The following is a 20,932-nucleotide window of genomic DNA, read 5'->3' as shown; positions in this document are numbered from 1 at the left end:
ACTCTTATGCAGCTATACAAAGATGGACATGCTGCTCATGACTTCCTCTCCAATGACCCTCATTCACAGGAATGACAGTGAAACCTCATTTTGAAAAAGGAAGCAAAGAAAGTACAATTATCACAAAGTAAGGAATAGAGGTAAGTCATTTTAAACTTATGATATTTTAAATATCATAAGGCATTATTAATAGAGGAGCAATTACTTTTACAAATTAAACTTTGGGAATCATGCCAGAAACTGCAAAATGAATAATGCCTAGAAGAAAAGTCTAGAAAGACAATTCTCCACATACACTCCAAAGTCAGAGGAGAGCAACAGAGATGAATTTCTTTCACTAAGAAAGGCAGTAATCTCAGAGGAGATATGAGAAAACATGAGTTCTACCCATGGCTGATACAAGAATTCCTCTGAAACTTGCCCTTCACATCTGCCTGAAATGTCAGACTTCAAGGTGACTGACTTCATTTTCAGATAGACCCCCAAATCAAGCTGTAATATTCCATAATTATTTGCTTGTATTTTATAAACAAATGATTAATAATTATGAATTGAGGAGATGAATATTACTTATAAAATGACTAGAACATATTATTTAGAAAGGCAGCATCAGTACAGAAGTTAAGAACATAAGTTAATATTCAACCTTAGCAATTATTTAACTTCTCAGAGTCTCAGTTTCTTCATTTGTAAAGTGAAGATATTTATAGTCCCTACCTCATAAAGTTGCTGCAAATGTTAAATGAATTACTGTATGTTAAGAACTTAGAATGCTATCTGGCACATAGCAAATTCTGAATAAAAGTTAGCTCTTGTTTTAAGTAAGAGCACTCAGTGACATTTATCCATTTTTTTCTTTGTTTTCCTTTATGTTCTGCCAATATTCTATCCCAATACCATGGTGACCACCCTCATCCCTGCCAGCCTCTCACTCACTCCTGCATACATAACAATTCTCTGAGGTACCCAGGAGCAGGGTTTGCTGATTTCTCCCATTCTCACTCTTCTTGTCTACCTCTGGATATGGTTCTTAAAATTTTTTCTCTATTGCAGTCAGTGACACTGAACTTAAGCAATGGTCAATTAGAATTTATGGTCTTAATTGCCTTAATTCACCCCAATACACTCTGATATCAGGCTAAATTTTCTTTTTCTTTTAATATAATTTTATTGAGATATAATTCACATTCCATAAAGTTCTTTTAGAATACACCATTCAATGATTTTTAGTGTTTATAGACTTATGTAACCATCGCTGTTATCTATTTACAGAACATTTTAATCACACCAAAAAGAAAACCCATACCCATTAGTGGCTCCTCATTTTCCTCTACCTTCAGCCACAGATAACCCCTAATCTACTTTCTGTCTATAGATTTGCCTAATCTGTATATTTCATATAAGCAGAATGATAGAATATATAGCTTTTTTTGCCTGACTTCTTTTACTTAATATATGGTTTTCTCAAATTCATGGGCATTGTAGCATACATGAGCATTTCATTCCTTTTTATGGCCAACTATTATTCCATTATATGAATACCATTACATTTTGTTTAACCCATTCATCAACTGATGGACACTTATTTCCTCCTTTTGGCTATTATCAAATAATATTTCCATGAGCATTTGTGAACAAGTTTTGTGTGGACATATGTCTTCAGTTCTTTTGAGTATACATCAAGGGGTGGACTTGTTGGGTCTCATGGCAGCTCTGTATCTAGCTTTGTGAGGCACTGCCATCATTTTCAGACACAGTAGCTGCACCATTTCATGTCACCACCAGAAACCTATGAGGGCTCCGATTTCCATATCCTTCCAACATTTCTCATGTCTGTCTTTTTTTTTTAATAGCCATCTTAGTGGGTATGAAGTATTATCTTGCAGTTTTGATTTGTGGTTCCCTAATTACTGACTTCACGTGCTGTTTGGTCACTTGTATATATTCTTCGGAGAAATGTCTATTCAAACCCTTCTGCCATCTTTTAAATTGGGTTATTACATTTTTATTGTTGCGTTGTTAGAGTTAATCATGTATTCTGGATTCTGACAAGTCTCTTATCACACATATTTTTCACGAGTATCTTCTCTCATTCTTTGGGGATTGACTTTCACTTTCTTTATGTTGTCCTTGGAACACTGAAGTTTTTAATCTCATACATTTCAATGCATCTAATTTTTCTTTTCTTTTAATACCTAAAAAAATCATTGCCTATCCAAGGTCATGAAGACTTACCCTTGCACTTTATTATGTTTTATAATTTTAGCTCTTAAATTTAGGCCTATGATTCATTTTGAGTTATTTTTTGTGTATAGTGTGAGGTAAGGCCCTAGCTTCATTCTTTTGTATGTTGCCCCAACACCATGTTGAAAATATTTTTCTTTCTCCAGTTGGATTGTTTTGGCACCCTTATTGAAAAACAGTTGACCATAAAGGTAAGGGTTTACTTCTTGATTCAGTTGTATTCCATTTATTTCCATGCCTTTTCCTTAGGCCAATACCATAGAGTTTTAATTACTGCAGCTATGTAGTAAGTTTAAGAATCAGGAAGTATAAGACCTCAGATTTTGTTCTTCTTTTTCAAGATTGTTTTGACCACACTGGGTCCTTTGCATTTGCATACAAATTTTAGGATAAGCTTGTCCATTTCTTCAACAACAACAAAAAATTTCAGCTGGGATTTTGATAGGGTTACACTGAATCTGTATGTCAGTTTTATTAGTCTTGCCTTCTTAACAATATTGTCTTCAAATGTGTGAACATGAGATGTATTTACATTTATTTAGACTTTAACTTCTTCCAAGAGTTTTGTAGTGTTCAGAATATAAATTTTTCACTTCTTTTGTTGAATTTACCCCTACATATTTTATTCTTTTTTTTTTTTTTTTTTTTTTTTTTGCGGTGCTGGGGATTGAGCCCAGGGCCTTGTGCTTGCAAGGTAAGCACTCTACCAACTGAGCTATATCCCCAGCCCTATTTTATTCCTTTTGATGCTATCATAAATGGAATTATTTTCTTGATTTCATTTTTGAATATTTCATTGATAGAGTAAAGAAGTACAATTAGATATTGATCTTGCATCTAGCAGCCTTGCTGAACTAATTTATAATTTCCAAAAGATTTGATGAATTTCTTAGGACTTTTTTACATAAAGATAATATTATCTGAAAACAGAGATAGTTTCATTTCTTTATTTCCAATATGATTATATTTTATTTCTTTTTCTTGCCTAGTTGCTCTGGATAAAACCTCCAGTGCAATGTTGAATAGAAGTGCTCAACACAACCTGGTTATGGTGGTGCACACCTGTATTCCCAGCAGTCAGGAGGCTGAGGCAGGAGGATCAACCTCAACAAAAGCAAGGTGCTAAGAAACTCAGTGAGATCCTGTCTCTAAATAAAATACAAAATAGTACTGGGGATGTGACTCAGTGGTTGAGTGCCCCTGAGTTCAATCCTCAGTACAAAAAAAAAAAAAAAAAAAAAAAAAAAGGTGCTCAACACAGTTATCTTTGTATCTTTGTTTTGTTCCTAATTTTAGAGAGAATACCTCCAGTTTTCATCATTTAGTGTGATGTTAGCTGTGGGTGTTTCACATAAATGGAGTTTGTCTTAATTTGTTCTGTATTTTCTAATGAAAAGGTATCAGATTTTGTCAAATGTTTCTTTCTCTACAGGTTTGAGTTTCTACAGGATGATTTCAATTTCATCACAAATCTTGAGTGGTACCCATCAAATTGGTAGATTCTTCAACTCTGAACTGATGCTTTAATGGTATGAGATACTTGAAAACCTTTAATGGAAGTGGTTGTATTCTGCATTAGAAAGGAATGTGAATTTTGGTGGGATGAGAAGATACAGACTTTTTCTGTTCTAACTATAAATATGATGAGGTGTCATTCCTGTGATTATTTTTGTCTTATGGCTCAATTGGCCTTAAGACAGAAAGTGAATTGGAGGTCCTGAACTAATAGAATGAGCCCTTAAAAGCTGAAAGTTTTTTCCACCAATAGCAGAAGATTAAGAAAGGGAAAGTTAAAAGCACAGGAAGGACCGTTTCTGGTTTAAAGATGAAGAAGGCAATCGGAAGGAACACGACTAGCCTTTAGAATCAGAAAATAACCCTTTCCTAACAACCAACAAGTAAACAGGGACATCTGACTCACACACACAAGGAACTAGACTGCCAACAATCTGAATGAGTTGGAAAGCAGATTATTTTCCAGAGCTTCCAAATTAGTTTATCCTTACCAATACCCTGATGAGAGCCCTGTGAAGCCTTGTACATGGGATCCAGCTAACCCTTCCCAAACTTTTGGCTCACAGAATTTGAACTAATAAATGTATATTGTCTTAAACTACTAAAATTGTAGTAATTTGTTACATGGCTATAGACAACTAATACAGGGACCGATAAGAAACATTCACTGTAACAGAGGAGATCAACACATTCTTCAAAAGTAAGGTGGATTAAGTACTATATTATGTGAGGAGACCCTTGGTAAAGTATGTGTTGCTGGCTAGGGCACTTCTTAGTCATGTGAATTTTTTCCTTCATTTGGAAACAACGGGCTTGTCAACTACCATTAGTGTAATAGTCTGGCATTTTAAAGGCAAGAAATTTTAATTCTGTTCCCCAGTTAATTTGTAAACATTTAACAAGGGAAGAAAATTGAAGTATGAACATTTTTGTAATTTGCTTTTTGGTCAGAAAAATTATACTTGCTTGCTATTTTGTAATTTGTCCTTTAGATACAAAAGGAATCTGATCTGTATTTGCACTAAAGGAGAAGTAGAAGTTTGAAATTGAATATTATAACTCTCCTTTATTTTATTAGAGACAGATTAGATTATTCACAATAGCCAAAATGTGGAAGCAACCCAATGTCCATCCACAGATAAATGGATAAAAGAATGATGAAATATCATTAACTCTTAAAAAGGAAAGAATTCTAACATGTTACAACATAGATGATTACATGCTAGAAAACTTCATGAAATGACAAATATTGTATGATTCTACTTATAGGAGGGATCTGGAGTAGTTAAATTAACAGAGACATAAAGTGCATGGCGATTTCTAGGACCTGGGAGTTGAGGTGGGGAAAACATAGGTAGTGTTTAAAGTCAGTTTCAGATGAAAAAGTTCTAGAGATGAATGGTAGTTAACAGTTGCAGAGCAACACAAATGTACTTAATTCCACCTAACTGTGCACTTAATATAGTTAAAAATGGTAAGCTTTATGTTATGTATATTTTGCAGCATTTTTTAAAACAAGGATTAAATCATTTCTCCTTTGGAAATCATCAGGTGTGTCAAAGGATTTTCACTGTGGGCAAGCTTCTATGATAAAACTACTCCCCTTCCCAAGTACTTATTTGTGTGAAAATTTTTCTCAGAATTAATTTTTTTTTACAACAAAAACTAGGAATACAATTGCTGTCCAATTCTGTTTCTCTAGCAACACTTAGACACTTGAACACATTGAAACAAAGGAGCGCCCTCAATGAGGGATGGATTTGCAAGGAAATTTTACTTTTATGTTTAATTATATTTATCAAAATGTATAATTTACCTGGTGGTGGCACATGCCTGTAATCCTAGCTACCTGGGAGGCTGATTGATACAAGATGATTGAAAGTTAAAGGCAAGCCTAGACCTTCTCTTAAAATAAAATGATCTGGGAATGTATCTCACTGGTAGAGCATCCCTGAGTTCAATTCCCAGTACCCCCACCAGAAAATGTGTAATTGTGTTGTTTTGATCATTTTTGTGCTGATAGTAAGTACAATGGTAACTAAATAAAATGTAATAAACCAAAGAGTCATATTCATAGGAAATAAATATTATTTGTTTTAATTTAAATCCATAATATTTTGCAAAGAATTGTAATAGAGGAATCTGGAAGGATATTATATTTTTATAACTTTGGAAGGAAGAGTGAAATGAAAATCTAACTTAAATTGGAAACTAGAACAATGTAAAATTTCTGGCTGTGAAAGACAATCTTTTCTTGTATTTTTAAAATAGATGGTGGCGGATCCCAAATGCTATAATATTTTGATTCTGTACTAGATACATTTAAAAATAATGTAAATAATTTTATTTTAACATCAAACCAGAAATATGTACTCTTTCCGGTAGTTATACTTTTCTTTTGAAAGTTAGACTATTTATTTCCACTGTTTTAGGGATTATTCTTGAAGTTTTACCATGAAGACCTAGCACAAAGCAGCAGTCCACAGTTATCATATTGACCTTCTCCCACGTGAAATGAAGATTTAAAAACACTTCAATTCTTTTTTTTTAATTTGTGCTTTAGAATTACACACAATAGTGGTATTTATTATGCCATATTCATTCATTCATAAAACACTTCAATTCTAAATTTAATTACCTTTCCCAACTTACACATTGGTTGTCAAGTATTGTACTTACTTTTCTTCTACCCTTTGTTTTAAACTCTCACAAATTCAATATCATTTTATATAAATGTTTCTTTAGTCTTATTTCCAAATTTCTCAACTTCTTTTTCTACTTTCCCTCTTGCCTTTCAGACCTTCCTTAAAAGAATCATCTTTAGGGCTGGGGTTGTGGCTCAGTGGCAGAGTGCTTGCCTAGCATGTGTGAGGCACTAGGTTCGATTCTCAGCACCACATAGAAACAAAATAAAGACCCATTGACAACTAAAAAATACTTTTAAAAAATCATCTTTAGGCTTTCCTGTAGAAGTTCCTAAGTATAGACCTGTTGATAAATTCAATCTTTTATTATTGGAAAATTCCTTTACTTTGCTTGACCTTATTCTTAAAAGATCCCCTTAGATCATACAAGAGCTGTTTTCAGAAGTCGTTCCAGTGCCTTCTGCTCCAGCTGTTACTGTTGAAGTCTCTGCTTCAGTGCTGTTTAATCAGCAACAGCCTGTCTGCTCTCTCTAGGTGATTTCTGGATTTCCTTTTGGTTTTTGATGTTCAACAATTTCATTTCAATCTTTCCAGTTATAAATTTATTTTGGTATAAGTGGATTCAAGTCTTCCATCAATTCTGAAGATATGTAACATTCTTCTCAATTCTCTTTTGTTTTCTGTCTGGGGACTCTGACTCTACAAGGATTCCCCTCATTCTTCTCAACTCTTTGGGTCCACGTGGTCACCTGAGGAGCTCATTAACCATTAACAGATTCTCATGTAAGAGGGCAGCAGTAGGGATGAGTCTAACTTTCCAAAAATCTCCCAGGTGAAATATTGCTACTGTTCTCATATTGTACTTCAAGTAGCATGATATTAGACCTTCTCTTTCTATCCTCCACAAGAAATGAAACATTTCTTTCATGTTTTATACCTTTTATTTCTCCAGTTGCATTCCAGTTCAATTCTTTGGGCCTATTTCTCTTCCTGTATATCTATTACACTCTTCAACCCAACCGTTTGTTTTTTAACAACTCTAATTTTCATTCCTAATAATTGTATTTAGTACTTAATCTTGTATTCCTGGGCATTTTGGATCATGCTTTTTTGCTTGCACATTCTTTGTTATTTCATTTTATATCGCTTTAAATTGTTCATAAAATGTTATTTTATTTCTATATCTTAAGAGATGATATTTTATAATTCCCATGCCTGAAGCCTTTGGAGGTCAAATATATTATAGGTCACCTACAACTCTCATTTTTATGGTTTACTTCTGAAGGAGTTAAAATTTAAGTGCCCATAATTAAAGCACAGAATCTGTAGTCTAGCAAATGAACTTAGAAAAAGAAACAAAGAGGGACAGGCCTGAGGCCTGAACATACCTAAACAAGCCTAAAATAAGACTGCCAAATCATCAAAAACTAACTGGCCATGGAGGATAAACAATCTCCACAAGGCCGTGGACCATCTGGTGTCACCCACTTTCCCCATTCTTCCCTTTTCTTTAAGGTTAACTTGACCCCTGCTAACCAAAATAAACTGCCCTACCACATTGCTGGAATGTCAATTTGCACGTACTACTTGCTGATGTAATCAATGGAGTCATGTGCCCGCTTATGTTTGAATCAGCCAATTATGTGTACCCACGCCAAACTCCCTAACTTTTCCTATATAAACCCCTGACTTCTGAGCCTCGTGGTCAACTCCTCTATCTCCTGCGTGAGACACGTGTTGGCCCGGAGCTCCGTTATTAAAGTGTCTCATGCTTTTGCATCAAGCCGGTCTCTTGTGTTTCCTGGAGCACGCCATCCTGAGACTCGAGTAAGGGTCTTCCTTTTGAGGGATCCTACACTTCCTTTGTTTGATAATCTTCATTCTGGGGCTCATATTGGTTGCTCTTGACCAATGAAAACCTTAAGAATGTAAAATGAAAATACTTCCATAAGAGGATTTGGTTTCCATCTGCCATAAATAAGGACAGGTTGTCAACTGAGACCACTTCACCTCCAGTGTTCCCGGGTTTTATCTGGTTGAGAAACTTCCCAAGCACATCTTATCACTGGGTCAAGACAGTTCTTCAGCAATGGTGACAGTCTGGCTCCTGCCTTTGCTGGAATCCCTTTGCTCTTGTGTGTTGTTTGCCAAATTCTCACAGTTCTTCCTCCTTTCCATCTTTCCCTTCTTCTTTCCCTTTTTAATTCCCCCTCTTGGCCCATTGGAGATTTCTAATACTTCCTTCAAACCTTTCAAACATAACAAGTATGTTGGATTTTGAAAGTTTTCACTATAAAGACATGGTAACCTAGGAGATAGATGTGTTTAATCTGATTTAAACAGTACACAATACATGCATCAAAACATTACAAGGTACCCCATAAATATGTACAATTTTTGTGTTTTTATGTGTAGTTAAAAATAAATTTTAAAATACTATGTCTTATGATGTGTTCAGCTATTTTCCCCAATAAGAAGATTCCCCACAACACACCACACACACACACACACTTAGGTATTCAGTCCATTATGTTCCTAGAAGTATAAGTTATGAAAAGAATTTTCACCTGAGTCTCTCTCACAATTGGCTATTGTGATTCTCAACCCATTACACGGTTATTTCCCCAGGTTTTAGCCATTATGTTTGAATACATTTCAGTAGTTAGAAAAATGCATTAGATTCTCAACTCAGAGAGTAAGAGCTATAGAAAAATAGGTTCAAGTACAGCTTGTGTATCTTTCCATACAGAAGAGTAAGTAGCGAACAATACTACACCCCAAGGAGAAGTCAGATTATTACTCCCACTGAAATCTGGAAAATGCCGGGTGGTAATTCTAACAAGCCCAATGTAATTCTCTAGTAAGATAATGCAAACCATTGATTCTTAGGAAGTAATAATGAATTTTCATAACTTGAGTTAGTTTATGACTCCAATAAAAGCTGTTGTTCCAGATGTAATCTTTAAGTTTTATTTTTTGTGGTGCTGGGAATTGAACCCAGGGCCTTGTGCACTTGAGGTAAGCACTTTACCAATTGAGCTATACACTTGGCCCCTGGGCATAATCATTTTAATGGACAAAATTAGTACAGCCACTGACACCTGATAACCAGTTGTTTATCCAGGGGATTTTTTTTTTCAATGGCAACAAGCAGAAAACTTTGAAAACCATTAGCCTCCCCTGGAAGAAAGAATAGTATGTCTTTGCTATACTGCCTCAAGATACATCAATTCCTTGATTCTGCCATAATTTAATTCTCAGGGATCTTGACTCTTTCCCAGTCCACAAGATATCTCGTTGGTTCAACACACACCACAATCAAGGAGAAGTTGGTATATTGGATACAAGACTTAGAAAGATGCTCAAGGAAGACGCTGAATAAGAACGTCCACCCTTCTAGCAGGCCTGTAGCTCTCATGCTGCCATGTCCCCCTCAGCCCATTGCACCGGCCCACATTGCTTCATTGGAAGTTCCCTATGACTAGGTGACGTGAAAGGGAAACCTGTGGTTGACAACAAGGCAGAGGTAGACCACCTGACATAAGAGTCCACTCAGAGGTGACTCTGAAGAGAAGATGAGGAGAGAATTCTTCCCAGTGGGAAGAAATTTAAGGACATTTCTTTGTTTTAAATTTTTCATTTTTTTTAATCAGGAGAGGGTAACTTATTAGATTTAATAGATTGTCAAGTTCAGAAAAATAGGATCAGAGGATTGATGACAAGGGGAATATTTGTGTCTCACATTGAAGCTCATTATAATGCTTTTGCTACAGAGAAGGGTCCTAATAGGTGAAGTTCAACTAACTCGTAGCATCAGGCTCTTTCTCCAGCAGCCTATCCTTGTTAAGTGGGTTTCTGAAATCATCCATATAGTCAGGGACAAAGGTTATGCACAAATTCATCAACAAAGACTTATTTTCCCTATAGTTGACTTGCTATGTGAGAGTCAACTGTCAAGTCTGCCAAGAAAGTTACTGACCTTGAACCAACCTAATATAATAGAATTCCGTAATTGGATTAGATATCCATCCTGTGGCAGATTGATCCCCCCGGAATCCTGATATACCTTGGAGACAAATGTTTACACTGGACTCGGGTATTCCTTCCATGCCTCATATTCTCCTCAGGTAACACCAACCACAGATATCAGATTCACATGATAGCTTTTTCAATCTAGTGGAAAACTCACATTACTTCTCACTATGAAAGTCCTTTTAACTATAAAAAGAAATAAGGCAGTGGGGTAAGAATGCACTAGTTATATCTGCTTCTTTGTCACCCCTATGTAGCTGGAATTACCTATTAAAACTTCTTCTTTGCCATATCATCCAGTAAACAACATTTTGCAAGACTGAAATACTGTCCTATGAAATCTGGCAGATAAGAAGAGGAATCAATCAATGGCAGTAATGTGAGTTATAGCACTAAGGATTGAATGGGTCCATCCATCTTATTGTTATACCTCATGACTCATTCACAGAATATTTGCCCACCATCTCCAGGGCTTTTTAGTCTACTGACTTAGATTTTTCCATATTCAAGGAAGAAATGGTACCATCAAAGTATCCAAAAATAACCCCACTAGATGGGAAGTGGGATTGTCACACTAACTAGCATCTATCCAGTTAGTGTCCCTGAGAACACTAGATAAAACAACAAAAATTTGGCATTTGATCTTATTCTTCTAGGAGAAATAGTCTGTTACAAAATGGAAGGACTATGGCTGAAATCCAGTTGAACTCAAAGTGCCTCTATTAAGTCAAAAGGTGAAGATTGATGAAAGAGTCCTGCATCTAAAACAGGAGGGCTGAGGATATAGCTCAGTTGGTAGAGTGCCTGCTTGGCATGCACAGGGCCCTAGGTTCAATCCCTAGCACCCAAACAAACAAAACAGATAGGACACCTAGAATTCAGATTCATCAGACATGAAAATTTTTGTGAGAAACCCAACAGACTGAGGTTCTTACTGAAGGCATTATCAACCATGGCTCATGCCATTGCAGAAGCAAGAGTTATAGCATCTTTTCTTATTTTCTTCCTTCTTGTGTTACATATGTACTCATATATTATACTCAGATAAAGTGCCCTTCTCTTTCTTTTTTCCTGAGGATAGTTAATTTTACTGCTTGGTCCTTATGTTACAGATTTTGGGATGGAAGCCTGACCAAAATCCTAAATAAATTTTGATTTCTTCCCTTTGTTAGTTTCTGATCATTCAAAGGGTAGTTGTTATAACATTAAGTAACTTTAAAAGTGAAAGTATGGAATTATACTTTTATTTTTGTACACAACACACAATAAAATGTAAAAGATAAAGGATACACTTGAATAATTTTTACTGAGTATGTATGTGAGATAGAATTGTTGTATGTATGTATGTATGGATGGATGGATGTGTAGTAAAAGGAAAGAAAAAAGTATGTGATTTTTATCTGTTAAAGGGAATTATATTTTTTTCTTCTGTAATTCATATTAGACATCATTCTAGAGCACATCAGTGTATGTGTATTTTTTATTTCTTTTTATCTCAACTTCATAGCATCCATAACTTTATTACAAATAGTTTTCTTTAGATCTGTCTTTCAGTTCATTAATTCACTTTTCAACTGTCTAATATCCTGTTTAACATGTTTACTGGGTTTTTATTTCACTATTTATATTTTCTTTTCTTTTTTTCCTGGTACTAGGGATTGAACCCAGGGGCACTTAACCACTGAGCCACATCTCCAGTCCACTTTTGAATTTTATTTAGAGACAGGGTCTTGCCAAGTTGTTTAGGGCTGGCACAATCCTCCTGCCTCAGCCTTCCAAGCTGCTGGGATTATAGGTGTGCATCACCGCATCTGGCCACGGTTTACATTTTCAATTTCTAGAGTCTCTATTTGCTCCCTTTGATACTGAATTTCTTCTTTTAATCATTTAAATATACCTTTATAAAATTTAACAGATAAATTCAACACCCGAACTTCTTAAGGTTATGATTTATATATTTGTTTATTGTCTTTGCTGATTCTAGTTCAGAGTGAATTATTTCCTCGAACATTATGATACTTTAGATTGTGAGTTCATCTTCAGAGTATCTATTTCTGTAGGAAACCTCTTTGACCTGGGCTGTGTAATTGATTTTCCCAATTGCTCATGTTCATTGGCTTGTGACCATTTCTTATATTGATTCTCAGTTTATGGTGTAGTATACAGAGTAGTATATATTTGGACCCCAAACCCATGAGATGACAAACTTGTTTAATAAAAATTCTCTTGGGGAGACTGTCCTCAAGCAACCAGGCTTAGCCAGGAAAACTTCCACATGGTCTCCTTTAGTAGATGAGCAGACTTACTTTCTCATCAGTCTTTAAGAGTTTTGCCCTTCAAGTGTCCTAGCTTTTTACAAGGCCTCAGTTCTAATTCCTGTCTCTTACAGGGCCCACCCCTTATTATTTCTCTCCATGCTGTTAAATTCTAAATCCCTAGGTTAGTATGACTACTCACACGCATCCCCCTAAAAATACACATGCATGTGCACACGTGTACACACACACACACACACACTCGAAACAAAAGCTGTAGCTGCTATAATGTCAGCTATGGCTATTCACTCTTTTCCTGGAGATTGTGCTTTGTGAACTCATCTATGCATTTAAAGGAGAGATTTAAAACTTCATCAGAATTTCTAGGTATTTTGTCATAAGATTTACAGATTATATCATGTAAATTATTGTCTGAAAAAACTTCTTATATAGTAATAAGTAAGGAAGATCAGTGAGATAATGTCTTAAAGAAGTAGTTTAATTTTCTGTGAAAAGAAAAAAGGAAATAGGTTGGAGAAAAAGAGGGAAAAAAGGCACTCCTAACCATTAAATAGCACCCATAAAGAATCCATAACAGGAGTATGGGGGCCTTTCAGCCATGTCCTACATGGATGAGAAAAGGGTTCATTGCCAGAGGATAATGCTGGCTATAAATCAATCAATTACCCATAAACTTATTTAATCAATAAACACACAGGAACCAATACTCTTTTTAAATGAGAGGGGGCATGACGGGTCTGGTCATACCAGTTCTGGCCTCTAATAACATAGAGTAGTCCAACTCTCCTTTATTTTATAATCACACAGGCAAAGGGCCCCAGATCAGAAGGGGCTTCTTCTGTGATGCACAGGATGGGGTGGACTTAGAGGAACCATTTTCTCAGGGGAACCATTACAGAATCAGACAGGAAAGCACTCGCACACAGTGCCACATGCTTCCCAGCCATCTGGGACATTCCTCCCTGGTAGCCAGTTCCTAGAAGCCAGACATCTATGTCCCATGGCTCAACCTCCTCTGATTCTGCTAGATAAGGATGGCTTTCCACACAGGAGGGCTCGGGTTGTAGCTCAGTGGTACAGCGATTGCCTAGCATGTGTGAGGCACTGAGTTCCATCCTCACCACCAAATATAAATAAACAAATAAAATAAAGGCCTTCTGTCCATCTACAGCTACAAAAACAAATTTAAAAAAAAATCTGTAACAGGAAAGAGTAAAGCAGTTGACTTCCATGATGGATGAGGAAAAAAATCACTGACCCAGTCAGAGAGGACTGTTGGATAAAGGGCACAGAAGTGAGAGAAGAAGGGTGCTGGATTGTTGCCGCCCGCGGCAACAATTGTGCGGGTATTTATCAGAGGTGGACTGAAAATAAACTACTTTTCCTATATTCACTAATTTATAGAGGAAGAGAAACTTTGTGAGAAAGATAGGCTTTGCTTAGAGGAAGAGAAACTTTGCTTAGAGGAAGTTTTAGAGAAAGAAAGGCTTGCTACACTTATCAGAGATCTGTTTCTTCTTAGAGGTGCGTCCTGCATCCTGTGAACTAAAGGGTGCAACCTAGGGGTGTGTTCTCAGTTCTCCGCTCTGCAATCTGCCTTCTGCCTGCCTGCTGCTTTCTACTGCTTGCCACTGCTGCTGCTTGCTACTTCTGCTTACTGCTGCTTCTTCTCTCTGCTAGCTGCTGCACTTTACCTTCTGCCTACTGCCCGCTTATATTCCCTCCAGGAGGCGGAGGGCGGGGCCACACCAGTTTGAGATCAGGTGAGGAGCCAGCTGCCCCATCACGGCAAAGGTCAAAATGAGCAGGCCCGAGCAGGAGCACTCGGGAACACCTGTGTAACACGTTGTATGCGTGGACTTAATTGAATATGGCCAATGACAAATCACCTGGGTGTGCTTATGTTAATCAACCTCCTCACCCCCGATGTGATCAAAGCAACCTCTAGCTAGCTGCCAGGCGCCATCCCGTCGCCGTCCACACGGCATAGCCCCAACACTGGATTGTGTGTTTTCTGGGAGATGATAGGAATTTTATATTAAAGATCTATATCAGGTTGTTTTGAAAGAAATAAACAGTACTTGAGACTTTAAGCGCCTAGATTTCTAGTTCCATGGGAAAACAGACATAAGAAAAAAAGTCCACCAATTTTAAAATGAAAGTTCATTTGACCAAAGGAGATCAATAGAACTCAGAGTTGACTGCTGAAGTCCAAAAGGAGACTGAACCCTCCACTAGAATCTGACATTGAACAAGCATTGACAGATTAGCCTCTGCAAGCACTTCTGACAAGATATCATTCCCTCAGGCTGTGGACAAACCTAAAAGTGGGCAGCTGACAGCCTGCAACACACACACCACTTTATTCTACCTTGTCCGCATTTTATGATTACAAATCAGTTTTCTTTGATGTGCCCCATTTTTCACAGCAGCATCTTCCTCTTAGCACCTTTATCAGTTATAACTTCATCAGAGCATTTGAGTGCACCATTTACAAAATTGCTTTCTGCTAGAAGAGAGTACAAAGCAGTGCCATTCTCCAGAACAAAGGAGCAGAAAGAAGCACTACCTGGAGACTCCAGCACAGATGGCTTTCATTTTTCTAACAAAACACCTCTGTGAGGTGTTTTGCCAATAGATTCTTTTATGTGTTACAGTAAGATAAAATTACCATTGAGTTGATAATGCATGCAGGTTTCCTCCATAGGTGGAAAAGAGAAGAAAGCAAAGGCCTTCGATATAATGTGAAGACTTCAATGCAGTACTCAAATGCATGGGGAAGCATTTGAATATGCAGAATATCCACATGCCAGCTTCTTTCTCAAATCCTCCAGCTCAAGATATACTCATTTATTCCCCTTGCAAATGAGAAATCGGTTCTCTTTATAGGCCACTCTATTTTATGCCCTTCTTGTCTGTGTTCTCAGGCTTCTCTTATAGTAGAAGACTGGCAAATCCTCTAATTTCTAAAAGTTACCTGCACTATCTGTTCAGCTTTGGCATCCTCTTTTGTTGACAAAATTACTTGTGTTTATTCTGTTGTCCCACACATTAATGTAATGCTAATCACCACAGCATGATCAGCTCCAATGGCTTTTTTCACAATTACAACCTGTGAATAATCCATAAACCATGAATAAGTAATCTGGTAAATATTATTTATGAAAGCAACATTGTGTCCTTAAAGTCACAAATTTCTCCAGCTATCAATCACAGCAAACAGAGGTTAGCATTTGCTGTAGCTTCTGCTATGCCTCAAAGGTCAGATCCCTACAACCAGACCAGCCACTCTCTGATCTAATCTAACTATGCCACTAAGCCACTAGTCCAGAGCAGGTAATTTATGTTTTTCCTGCCTTCATTCTTCAAACCAGCAGAGAGAAGTTAGGCTACAATTTGCAATCAGGCTAACAGAGTTCAATAAATGTCATACTTTTCTTGAAGTATGTCTGCAGAAGCACCAGGTGCAATTCTCCTAACTACTAATTACTTCAAATTGCAAATATTTGGTTTAAAAGCTGAATCAAGGCCATTTTTATTATATTTCAGGGTCACTTCACATAACAAATTATCCTACTTTAACACAAAATAAACACCTGTCACACTTGGGAATCCACCAACTCTCATCTCCCCCTTTTAAAAATATGGACCACATAATTTATTTAGGAAAAAAAACAAAGATCCAGCTGCCCCCACAGAAAGTTCCTGCCCACATGAGTGCTAATTCCTAAGAACCTTAGATTGGATGGACAGCTAACCCTTTCCTGAATCTGCTTTATCTCCAGTCCAGTGAACAGGAAACAGATGACGGTTGGCGAATTCCAACAGCCTAGCAGTGACCAGAAGCAGCATAGTGCCCATCTCTGCCTAGAGGGTCAAGCGATTCACTGACACAGCTACCGTAGTTCTGCAGTCTCTCCTCTTTTTCATTTATTTTTTGTCAGTTCAGGCAGATGGATCAAAGTCTCAGAACCCTTGTGCCACTCAAAGGAGACCCTATTAGACCCAATATGTAAATGAACCTCTTCTCCTTCACTAATGCTTATTTGTCCTCTCATTAGCAAATAAAGCTGAGCTGAGTTGGGTGGTTAAATCGACCCTTTTCTGCTGGTTATTACCAGTGAGGATGCCTGCACAAGCTATGGTATATTCCATCTGCAAGTGTTCTCCCCCTTTCTTCTTCTCTCTCCACCTTCAGATTTTATGTAAACATTTTTTTCAGAAGAATCAATGTTCAAAAATATTTTCTGGCCTGGCTTAACAGCCCTGTCCCATCACTTATATTTCCCCCCAGCAACCTTTTCATCAAGCACTGCATTTTAAGTGTGGGTACGTAGTGGGTGGAGTAGAGCTAGGATGTGGGGTAGAACCAGGGTCAATGGCTCTCCTGTGCCTGCTTTCTCAGGTGAGCTGGCATGTCACCTCTTTGCCTGGTTATACAGACAGCAAGTACATGGCTTGTTTTAAATAGTCAATGCCTTTTCTTGATCCACACATTATAAATAAACTGTATGCCTCCCTTGCATAATGTTCCCTGGGATTTCTCTTAACTCCTTTTTTTCCCACTGTACTGACTGGATCTTAAATATCATGTCCCATAGAAATTTAGAGAATTGATTTCAGTACAACTCGTACCCATCAGTTCAAATATCACCTCTGGTTTTTAAAAATATCATGATGATGAAGAATTTTGCTCTACTGCCGTGGCCATTCCACCCTTTTTCAACACATTACTCGGAAAGCAGCCCAAGGTTTGAGTGGGTGTCCTGGTAGGTTTTGCGGCTAGAACAGTGTCTAGTACCACTGTGGGCTGCTCTCTCTCAGACCGTCAAGCTAGGGCCCTGCTGCTGTGTCAGCTCCTCCCTGCTCTCCCGAGCCCATAGAACCCGAGTTCTGTTACTCTCACCCATGCAATCCCTGACCCAGGATGTCCCCTGCATCTTCCACTAGGGGCAGTTCTATCCACCTCAGTCACGTCACCTAACCATACCCCTGTGTCCCTCCCCAGAAAAAGGCAGGAATTTCTGTATCAACTAGGTCACACAAAACCCAGAATTTCTCTCAAGAACTCAACTCAGACCCTCTTCCTGTGTCCTGGGACTTGAACCAAATGCACTTCCATGGTCAAGTCTTCAGGTGTGGATACATTCATTAATGGTAAATAAAAGAATCAGACTCCTTTCTCTCACAAGTCTGACTTCTAAGAGTTGTGTCTTACTGCAAAATCTGAATCTGAATTTTAGGAGCTAATTTAAAACTTCCTTGCTTTTCTTATTTGCTTTTCTTTTTATCTTGTTCTCTCCATCCCATCCCACTCCCTCAACACACACTCCCCATGTATTCACCCTGCAACAGCCTTCTCAATGCAAAGAATGCTCTCTAGAATCCTGAGAGGGAAGACAAAAGAGAAAGCATTCAGCTTTTAAAATTGTTACCTTCACAAGCACAAGGAGCCACATCCAACCTGCAGCTCAGTTGCACTGCCCATGATCTATGGTTCATTCCTGTGTGTCCCGCAGATTTTCTTAGTGGCTTGAGCCACATCTATACATCTTCCTTGTCTTACATCATTCCTGACACCATCAAACCATCTTCTTTTCCCCTCTTTCTCTGTTTCCCACACTGGAATATTTTCTTCATCTAATCCTCATCACCAACCTCCTTCTCCATTATATACTCCTGCAACTAGGAATAGACATTTTCATTTTTAAAGCATTTGGATTTACTTCTTCCTCTAAGTCCTTCTAAAATACAGAAAGAATGTTTAATGCTGTTATTCAGGAAGCCTACTGTTATACTTTGGATGTGAGATGTCCCCCAAAAGCTCATGTGTGAGACAATGCAAGGAGGTTTACAGGAGAAATGATTGGGTTATGAGAGCCTTAATTCAATTAGTGGATAAATCCCTTGATGCTATTATCTGAGTGATAACTGGTGTTATCACACCCCACTGGTGGCAGGTGGGGTGTGGCTGGAGGAAGTGGCTCATTGGGGGCATGGCTTTGGGGTATATAGTTTGTATCAGGAGAGTTGAGTCTCCCTCTCTGCTTCTGATCATCTTGTGAGATGCTTCCCTCTGCCATATTCTTCCACCATCATGTTCAGCCTCACCTAAAGCCCTAAGAAATGGAGCTGGATGTTTATGGACTGAGATCTCTGAAATTGTGAGCCCCCAAGTAAACTTTTCCTCCTTTAAAATTTTTCTGGTAGGGTCTTTTAGTCACAGCCATGAAAAATCTGACTACAACAGCTTAGAACCTATGTAGGGGTATCCATCTTTATTTGAGGCCTAAAGGAAGAAAAATCTCCTAGCAAGAAGACACTCCAACCACTGAAATGGAGAACCCAAGATTGACAAGTGTACCCAGCTAAAGAATAATATTCAGATAAGAAAGTGAGAGAGCTATGGAGTGCTACCATACACAATAACAATATTGCTAACAGTAGCAATCTGCAATTTTTCAGTTTGTAGTTTCCCAGTGAGGCAGACAGCTATCATTTTTTAGCACATACTGAATCAAAACCCTCTATAATGACTGTTAAAAACGAACACCTTACAGAGGCTGGGATTGTGGTTTAGTGGTAGCGTGCTCACCTAGTGCCTATGAGGCACTGGGTTCTATCCTTAGTACCACATAAAAATAAATAAATAAAATAAAGGTATTGTGTCCATCTACAACTAGAAAACTGGTTTTTTTTAAATAATTGGAGACAATTTGCAAGCAGTAAGAAGTACCCTGAAAGGAAACAGAAAGACAAACGCCACCACTGTTTATTGTTTACCATGCGGTGGGAAAAATGCTATGTACTATACAAGCATTGTCTTAATTTTCACATCCAACCCTATGAAATAGATTATTATTTTATCATCTCACAGAAAAAGAAACTGAGGTTCAAACAGGTTAAATTGCCCAAAATTACACAGCTTTTAAATGACGGAATGTAAGTGGTTTTAACAGAACCCCATACTCTTGGCCCAGAATCAAGTGAAACAAGAAGTGAGCATAGGTCTTCTGGGGGAAGGTGGATGTCCTGTATTTGGACAACACAAGGAGAGAAGTACTCCCAAACAGACCCTTCCCTTGGACACCCGTGTAAAGACAATCACCCGATATTTAACAAGAAATAATATGATATTGACATCAGAACCTCACACAATAACATATACAGCTGTGTATATATTTATGCTTTTAAAATGTATAGTAAAATGTATATCAATTGCCTAACAGTGGGCAAACTCATTATGAAAAAATTATTTTTCATATCTTAATAACATTAGATGTTAAAGAACCCCTTTAACTATTATCAATTCTAGATCATAAATATTTCAGTCAATGTTCTGATAGAAAAAACAGAAAGCCAGATAAGTAGTTCCCTTGTTATAAAATTATATCTTATGTAGTGTTTTACTGGATATGAAAATTAATATTCTTTCTTATTGTGCTATAAAATATGATTCAATATTATCCTAAAACAAAGATTTTTGCCTTTATTCATTTAAAATCATACATTAACACTTTCTCATGTTCAAACAAGAGATCTTTTTTATCCTCTGTGTATTCTTTGCAAAGTATTCTACTGAGAAATTATTTCAAGTTTGCCAAAGCATGATTAGAAAGAGCAATTGTTTCAAATTATATTTCATAGCCTCAGTTCTTTTTAGTTCATAATCCTATTAATTCTTTGGTCTACTCTCTTTTCTGTGAATATTTATACTTCAAAGTGTTAGCATACATCCTAAATAAATACTTTTCAATTCTTTCCTCTTTCAATTTGATTAGAAAAGGGGATGGCATCATTACATTGTAAACTCCTTGATTGTAATTACCACAAATAACCACACTTAGTGGTGTCTGGCAGAATGCTGACTGAATAAAAGTTACTTGGAAAATATTTGTTGTCAGAATTTTGGCCTACAGCTATACTTAATACCAATAATAATAGCAGTAATAATAATTAACATTTCCTGAGCAAAAGTAACAAGTGTGTTCGGCATTGCTCAAATGTCAATATCACTCTTCCATTCAGCCCACAAGGTGGAGAGAGACTAACAAGGGGAACCAAGGCCAATTTTAATGAAAACAAAAAATGTCGAAGGATGTCAGATTCGGAAAGTAAGTGTGTCATGCAGGTCACAGAGAATAAAAGTACCAGTCCAGTTATTGCTGTCATCTAAATTAACTGTGCAATCTTTCCAAAATATGAGAGAAATTCACTGGT

This window comes from Sciurus vulgaris (genome assembly GCF_902686455.1).
Source record: "Sciurus vulgaris genome assembly, chromosome: 7".
Lineage (NCBI taxonomy): Eukaryota > Metazoa > Chordata > Mammalia > Rodentia > Sciuridae > Sciurus > Sciurus vulgaris.
Note: the sequence above shows the minus strand (reverse complement) of the source record.